The sequence below is a fragment of the Boleophthalmus pectinirostris genome, unplaced genomic scaffold (assembly GCF_026225935.1).
Source record: "Boleophthalmus pectinirostris isolate CB_2022bp ecotype Guang Dong unplaced genomic scaffold, ASM2622593v1 HiC_scaffold_10, whole genome shotgun sequence".
In the NCBI taxonomy this organism is placed as follows: domain Eukaryota; kingdom Metazoa; phylum Chordata; class Actinopteri; order Gobiiformes; family Gobiidae; genus Boleophthalmus; species Boleophthalmus pectinirostris.
The window spans coordinates 3,802,600-3,811,402 of NW_026570971.1; positions in this window are offsets into that span (position 1 = coordinate 3,802,600).

Consider the following 8,803-nt stretch of genomic DNA (forward strand, 5'->3'; position numbering starts at 1 on the left):
ATATAATGCATTCAATATTTCAGATGAGTGGGATGATGTTTTATGGGCGTGACCACGCCTTTGGCATATTACAACCTTTCCAATCTGCGCCCGGGAGAATCCAGCTGTCACTCAAGCTGCGTGAAACTGCACCGCGCTACAGAAAACACCGAGATGGAAACCAAATCAATTGGATGTGGTTCAAGTGGTAATGAATTAATCAATATGCATCAAGTTGAGTGTTGGAGATACGGTTTTTAATCAAACTAATGGCGATTCCTCTTAGAGCGGAGACGCGTTTGAATGTTACACTTGTACTTTAATTTATCTGCGCTTTGGGACTCTTGAACTGAACAAATGGACTTATCGCTGACCTTTTCCCAAAATGTCCCCCGCTCTTTGTAGATACGGTCTGTTTGAACAGGCTGCTTCTCTATAAATAAACCTATATGTCTGAGCTGGCGGCCCCTCATACCTCTCTCTATCCACTCGCACGCACCCGAGCCAATAAAAGCTGATCTTCATAAGTCTGGAGGGGGAGGCCGGATAACTTTGGGGAAATTGCTGCATGGAAAAGGCAATATGTGGTTTAAACAGATAAGAGAGCAGAGGGACAGGTCTGGAATATTAGCCGCTGAAGGCTGTGATGTACACCCAGGATACAGAGGAGGAAGAAGAGGAAGAGGAAGAGGAAGAGATGGCCCCTCAGCTCCACACACGTATTCCAGAATAGTATCTATAACTAAAGGTCACTTATTTAAAGGTTGTGTCTGGGTTCAATCACCACTCAGGGGGAGGTGTTTGACAAGAAAATGTATTATCGCGTCAAGCTCGTTAAAGTTTGCATTAAATGTCATTTGAATCAAGACTTGCCATGATACAAATACAAACATTTTATTTAAAAAGAAAATAAACTTATATTACAAAACGACCCTTAAGCTGTACATAAAAGTTTGTGATGATTGTGCAGACTGGTTCCAGATGGATCTCTGTATATAAACATTTCTATATCATCTATATTTAGAAGATTTCTCAGTCTCAGCTCAACTTCTTCCTCGTCTTGTGTCTTCGGGCCAAACAGAGACGTCCAACAGGGACGTGCAAAAATACAGAAATATCGATATATCGTATAATTTAAAGTTTGTTTGATTTATGTATTTATTTGGGGCAAGTAAGAAATGCACATTATTTTACAATCTAACACATAACGTTAATGAAATCATAGCCGAAATAAGAACAACAACAAAAATAAAAATACAAATAAAACAACTGGCACAAAAAGGAGTGGGAAGAAATAAACTTAATTAATCCCACCCCATCTTCTGACCTAACACAATGAGCTTTCTGTGATGTTGTGATGATACGGTATCGATATCTTTGGCTGCTGTATCAATAAATTGCCAAGAGGATTCTTTTTGGTATATTTTACTCAATTATTTTGTTACAGCTACAGTTTTGTTGTTTGATTAGAAGAAGGAAACTCGTTTAAGCGACATTTTCACAGTTTTGATGATTAAAATGGACGTGTTTTATTTTCACTTTACACAAGAAGCGTTTAGCAAACACTTTTAGTATCACAGCCAAGATTTAGTCTTTATTTTTATTGAACCGTATCGAATCGATTTGAAATGTAACGTATCGAATTGTATTGAATTGAAAGCTCACTGTATCGAGATCGAGATATGTATCGAGGTATGTATCGTACTGTGGCCTATGTATCGAGATACGTATCGTATCGTGGCCTATGTATCGAGATACATATCGTATTGTGGCCTATGTATCGAGGTATGTATCGTATCGTGGCCTATGTATCGAGGTATGTATCGTATCGTGGCCTATGTATCGAGATATGTATCGTATCGTGGCCTATGTATCGAGATATGTATCGTATCGTGGCCTATGTATCGAGATATGTATCGTATCGTGGCCTATGTATCGAGGTATGTATCGTATCGTGGCCTATGTATCAAGATATGTATCATATCGTGGCCTATGTATCGAGATATGTATTGTATCGTGGCCTATGTATCGAGATATGTATTGTATTGTGGCCTATGTATCGAGGTATGTATCGTATCGTGGCCTATGTATCGAGGTATGTATCGTATCGGGCCCTATGTATCGAGATATGCATCGTATCGTGGCCTATGTATCGAGATATGTATGTATCGTGGCCTATGTATCGAGGTATGTATGTATCGTGGCCTATGTATCGAGGTATGTATCGTATTATGTGTATCCTATGTATCGAGGTATGTATCGTATCGGGCCCTATGTATCGAGATATGTATCATATCGTGGCCTATGTATCGAGATATGTATCGTATCGTGGCCTATGTATCGAGATATGTATTGTATCGTATGTGGCCTATGTATCGAGATATGTATCGTATCGTGGCCTATGTATCGAGGTATGTATCGTATCGTGGCCTATGTATCGTATCGAGATATGTATCGTATCGTGGCCTATGTATCGAGATATGTATCATATCGTGGCCTACGTATCAAGATATGTATTGTATCGTGGCCTATGTATCGAGGTATGTATCGTATCGTGGCCTATGTATCGAGATATGTATCGTATCGTGGCCTATGTATCGAGATATGTATCATATCGTGGCCTACGTATCAAGATATGTATTGTATTGTGGCCTATGTATCGAGGTATGTATCGTATCGGGCCCTATGTATCGAGATATGTATCGTATCGTGGCCTATGTATCGAGGTATGTATCGTATCGGGCCCTATGTATCGAGATATGCATCGTATCGTGGCCTATGTATCGAGATATGTATCGTGGCCTATGTATCGAGATATGTATCGTATCGTGGCCTACGTATCAAGATATGTATCGTATCGGGCCCTATGTATCGAGATATGTATCGTATCGTGGCCTACGTATCTAGATATGTATGTTGTGACACCGGGATTCAGAAAGGCCGGAATAATTCTAACTGGAACTGATGCTGAGTCTGACGACAGCGACACAGAAGAGTTTGCGTCGCTCTGTTTACCTCCGGAGGTCGAGGCCGAGTTGTTCAGAAGTGACACGAGGATGAAGAATTGAATGGATTTAGTGATTTGGAGTGAGATGGAAGAGTTTGTTAAACTTGTTCTGTTCTGTTGTTTATGTTATAGTTTATCTGAAGAACTGTTCATATGTGACGTTAACAGTCTGTTGTTCTCTCTTCTAGTGTTTTTACTAGAACTTGACTTTGAAGATGAAATGTCGGTTCCTGGTCTCTGATTTTATCAAATAAGTTTCCCCCAAAAAGTGTGACTTATATGTTTTTTTCTTCTTCATTACGCATTTTTTGGCTGGTGCGACTTATACACCGGAGCGACTTATATTCCAAAAAATACAGTATTAATTTTACAGCGTTTCCTCTGTTAATAAGTAACACAGAAGCTTCCGTAGAATCATAGGAAACCGGCCGCCACACACCATCACTGACTCATGATTTTCCGTCACAGTACACGTTCAAGAGTGACAAAAAAGCAAATCGACAGAGATCGGAGAACTATGGGACTATTAAATGAAGATGTGGGAGCCTGAAGCGGTGGGAACATCGACGCTCCCCTTTGGAACCGTGTAAAAGCTTCCAACCGAGTCGCTGTTTTTTTTTCTATTTTCTGACAACTTCTGAAGGCTCGTCATGTTCTCCCGGCCTCAGCCCATTTCTCTCCATTTGTCTCCTGCTCTCTGCTCTGCGTCGGGTAATGTATGGCGTGACACCCCATCGGTAAATCCCTCGTAGATTAAGAAATGATGCCGCTTCCAGGTCCAAACCGCAACTTTACACCGAATTTCTATCTTTGTTTTTGTTCATCAATTATAACTCTTCTTACCTCAACCTTGTACTTTGACTCTGACGCACGTTTAACCTCATGAGCAGATCATGTTTGACATTTCTTTTAAACACTTGATTAGGTTTTGAAGCTTTGATTTTTTTCATTTAGACTTTCCATCTTTGGCTGAAACACATTTTTCCGTGGTTGTTGTTCTGAGCGTGTGTTTTTTTAAAGATTTCAATTCCTTTCAAATTATAATGATTTTCTCCCTTTGTACATTTTCTTTGGAGATTGGTGGACAAGGTGGACTGCTGATTTGCTTTAAACATCATTTTTAAAATACGAAGTTCTACCAACTCGTTGAATTTCAGTGTCTTTAATTGTATAAATATTGGGTTTGTTGAATCGCTGTGTCCACTTCTGCTGGCAATTCTTACAGCTTTTTTCTGTAAAAGGAAAACTGGATGAACATAAGTTTTACAAGCTTTTCCCCAAACTTCAGTACAGTAAATCAAATATGGAACAATCAATGAATTAGGGCTGGGTATCATTAAAAAGTTGCCAATGCGATACATAGGCCACGATACGATACATATCTCAATACAGTGATCTTACGATTTGATACGATATCTTTCAAATCGATTCAATATAGTTCAAGAAAGAATAATGTCTAAATCACGGCTGCGACATTAAAAGTCTTTGTTAAACCACAAAGTTCATCTGAAACAAACATTTTACTCCTCAAACAGTGAAAATGTGAAATGTGCTGCATACACAAGTTTCCTTCCACTAAACAAACAACAAAACTGTGGCGCTGTAACAAAATAAATTAACAAAATATATCAAAAAATACTCTTAGCGACATATCGATACAGCACCCCACAATATCAATACTATATCATCACGTTAAACGGTACGAGATATCGATATTTTGATATTTTTGCACACCCCTACAATGAATTATACAACAAATACAACGCACGCCTACTGAATGACTCCTTGACCTTTTGTAGCGCAGCTATTGAGATCATTTATTGGTTTTATATCAGACAATATTTTGCAGACCGGAGGAGGTTGGGAGGCTGTGGTTCATGCAGCATGGTTAAGTCCTGGCTAAATCCTGTTTTAGTGCTGGTTTTAGACCTGTTTTTAGTCCTGGTTTAGTCCTGTTTTAGACCTAGTTTAGTCCTGGTTTAGTCCTGGTGTAGACCTAGTTTGGACCTGGTTTAGTCCTGGTTTAGACCTAGTTTAGTCCTGTTTTAGTCCTGGTTTAGACCTAGTTTAGTCCCGGTTGAGACCTAGTTTGGACCTGGTTTAGTCCTGGTTTAGACCTAGTTTAGTCCTGGTTTAGTCCTGGTTTAGACCTAGTTTAGTCCTGCTTTAGACCTAGTTTAGTCCTGGTTTAGACCTAGTTTGGACCTGGTTTAGTCCTGGTTTAGTCCTGGTTTAGACCTAGTTTAGTCCTGGTTTAGTCCTGTTTTAGACCTAGTTTAGTCCTGGTTTAGTCCTGGTTTAGACCTGGTTTAGTCCTGCTTTAGACCTAGTTTAGTCCTGGTTTAGTCCTGTTTTAGTCCTGGTTTAGACCTAGTTTAGTCCCAGTTGAGACCTAGTTTAGTCCTGGTTTACTCCTGGTTTAGACCTAGTTTAGACCTGGTTTAGTCCTGGTTTAGACCTAGTTTAGTCTTGGTTTTGGTTTAGTCCTAGTTTAATCCTGGTTTAGACCTGGTTTAGTCGTGGTTTAGTTGTGGTTTAGTTGTGGTTTAGTGGCACAGCCCATGCAGTGTATGGGAGCACTTTTGCTGCCTGGTACCAAACAACTCACGGCCTGGTACCAGTCCCCGGCCTGGGGGTTGGGAACCTCTGATATACAGAGTTCAGCACCTACATGTGTAGAACTGATCAGACTTTTAGGGCTAAATATGAAATGTGAACTCTTTCCACTCACTTATGGTTTGATATTATAGTTTTTTACATTCAAAATCCTGTCAGTGCATTTATTGTCGTCTATTTTAAACAAAAGGCGCAGACGTTCAGAAATAATCATAACAGAACACTGTAGATGTGTGAAAGAGATACTAAAATCCCATGACTTTTCCCAAACTTTCATTGAATTTACAGAATTCCATGACTTTTCCAGGATTTCCATGACCGTGGGAACCCTGTTTATGGCATTATCATCGTAACACCCAGAAACGTGAACTCATGTGCTGAGCAGGAGACGTCGCTGGGCCAATTTACAGGAATGGGGTGTGTGTAGGATGTATCTTTGCGCACCACAAACACCTACGATAACAGGAACGCATTTAGATAAACTTTAATATCACCGTTTAAACTCTCCAGACAACAAAATAACATCTTCATATCAGCAGACCCCCCACCTGAAAAGTTACACAGTGCACCTTTAACAGTCGGTCACGAGTCTAGAGTCAAAACGGCCAAAGTCGGTAAATCTATAACAATACAGAGAGTGTGTGAGCGAGTCCCGTTGCGCCGCTGACGTGACAGTGGATTTCGCTCTTCTGAAGCCCCGACGTCTCACTCAGGGGAGACGGGCCCCACAGCCATCCATTCATCACACGCCACTCGTCCTCCGCTCCATCTGTCCATCCGTCAGCCCGTTCCCGCGCTCCTCCTCGGGTCCGGACATCTCTTCCATCACCGGTCCAGGGCAGAGGAGCAGAGATGATGAGGAAAGAGCAGTTTAAGGAGTCATTATGCGTTCTTTTGGTTTTCATTCTAATCTAATCCAAGTTTATTTGTGGAGCACTTTAAAAACAAGGTCGCGCGAAAGAACGTAACACGCAAATGAGCACAAAGACAAAACAAAACAAAAGGCAACGGCTCAAACTGTTAAAGCAAAATGGACTTTTAAACATGTTATAGTTGCTTCCTCCTCATTTAAACTCTCCAAGTTGTTTTTAGAGTATTTTGTGCATATTTGGCTACGTTCAGACTGCAGGGCTTAACGCTCAATTCCGATTTTTTTGTGAAATCCGATGTTTTTGCGAAGTTGTTCACATTTCCAGTTAAATGTGACTTGTATGTGACTCCAGTGTGAACATTAAACTGCCCAAAAGTGTCCTGCATGTGACACCGGAGACACGACGACGTCAACCTCAGCGAGCGTCTCTGTGTTTACGGAAGTTGTCCAAACATGGACGCAGCATCGAGCACCTGGAGATTTTAAAGTTCCTCTCGTACCGGAGCCAGAACATGAACAACTTACTTGTTTTAAGGAGGAGATTGAGAAGGAGAAGGACGAGGTTTTTGGCCGTGGTGTTTTGTGCCAAGAGTGGTGAGTGGTGATGTGCTGCACTTCAGTGACATGGAGTTCATTAACAATTTTCGTCAACTTCAGCTCGGAATAGTGACGTTTGTGTCTTATTGATAACGTGTAGGTCATTTTACAGGTAAAGCACAGATACTACAGAGGACAAGTACAGATACTACAGACGAATATAACAGAGGCAAAGTACTTATATTTTACAAGTAAAGTACAGATACTACAGACGCAAAGTACAGCTACAACAGAGAAAAAGTGCAGATATAACAGAGGCAAAGTACTGATATTTTACAGGTAAAGTACAGATACTACAGAGGGAAAGTACAGCTACTACAGCGGGAAAGTACAGATACTACAGACGGAAAGTACAGCTACTACAGAGGAAAAGTACAGATACTACAGAGGTAAAGTACAGATATAACAGAGGCAAAGTACTTATATTTTACAGGTAAAGTACAGATACAACAGGCAGAAAGCACAAATACTACAGAAGGAAAGCACAGATACCACAGAGGACAAGTACAGCTACTACAGAGGTAAAGTACAGATACTACAGAGGTAAAGTACAGGTGTTATCCAAATGGTACAGGTGTGAACAGTGCCAATTTTCATTTTGTCAGGGAAAAAAATGCCAAAGATCTGATCAAATGAGTGAGATATTTTAAATATAAACAACTGTTGGAATCTCTCTCCTGTCTCCTAGCAGCCGTTTCCATGCCGATAGAACCCTTCATGACATCATCAAAAGGCAAAGTACTTATATTTTACAGGTAAAGCACAGATACTACACAGGTAAAGTACAGCTACTACAGAGGACAAGTACAGATACTACAGAGGTAAAGTACAGATATAACAGAGGCAAAGTACTGATATTTTACAGGTAAAATACAGATACTACAGAGGGAAAGTACAGATACTACAGAGGAAAAGTACAGATAGTACAGAAGCAAAGTACTTATATTTTACAGGTAAAGTACAGATACTACAGAGGGAAAGTACAGCTACTACAAACGTAAAGTACAGGTACTACAGAGGCAAAGTACTGATATTTTGCAGGTAAAGAACAGATACTACAGAGGGAAAGTACAGCTACTACAGAGGAAAAGTACAAATAGTACAGAGGTAAAGTACAGAAATAAAAGAGGCAAAGTACTTATATTTTACAGGTAAAGTACAGATACTACAGACGCAAAGTATAGCTACTACAGAGGACAAGTACAGCTACTACAGAGGGAAAGTACAGCTACTACAGCGGGAAAGTACAGATACTACAGAGGAAAAGTACAGATATAACAGAGGCAAAGTACTTATATTTTACAAATAAAGTACAGATACTACAGACGCAAAGTATAGCTACTACAGAGGACAAGTACAGATACTTCAGAGGTAAAGTACAGATATAACAGAGGCAAAGTACTTATATTTTACAGGTAAAGTACAGATACTACAGAGGGAAAGTACAGCTACAGACGTAAGGTACAGATACTACAGAGGAAAAGTACAGACTTCAGTCTGAACGGCCAAAGCGCATTCATCCACCTACACGTCATCAACAACAAGTGTCCTGGGTCGCATTTGAAAAAATCGGATCTGTGTCGTTCAGACTGTCATTAAAAGATCAGATACAGGAGCACAGGGGTCAAAAAATCGGATTTGGGTCACTTCAGGCTGCAGTCTGAACGGAGCGAGCATACATATTTGTCTAGGGCAATCCATAGAGCACAACTGCATAAAAGAAAACGGACTTC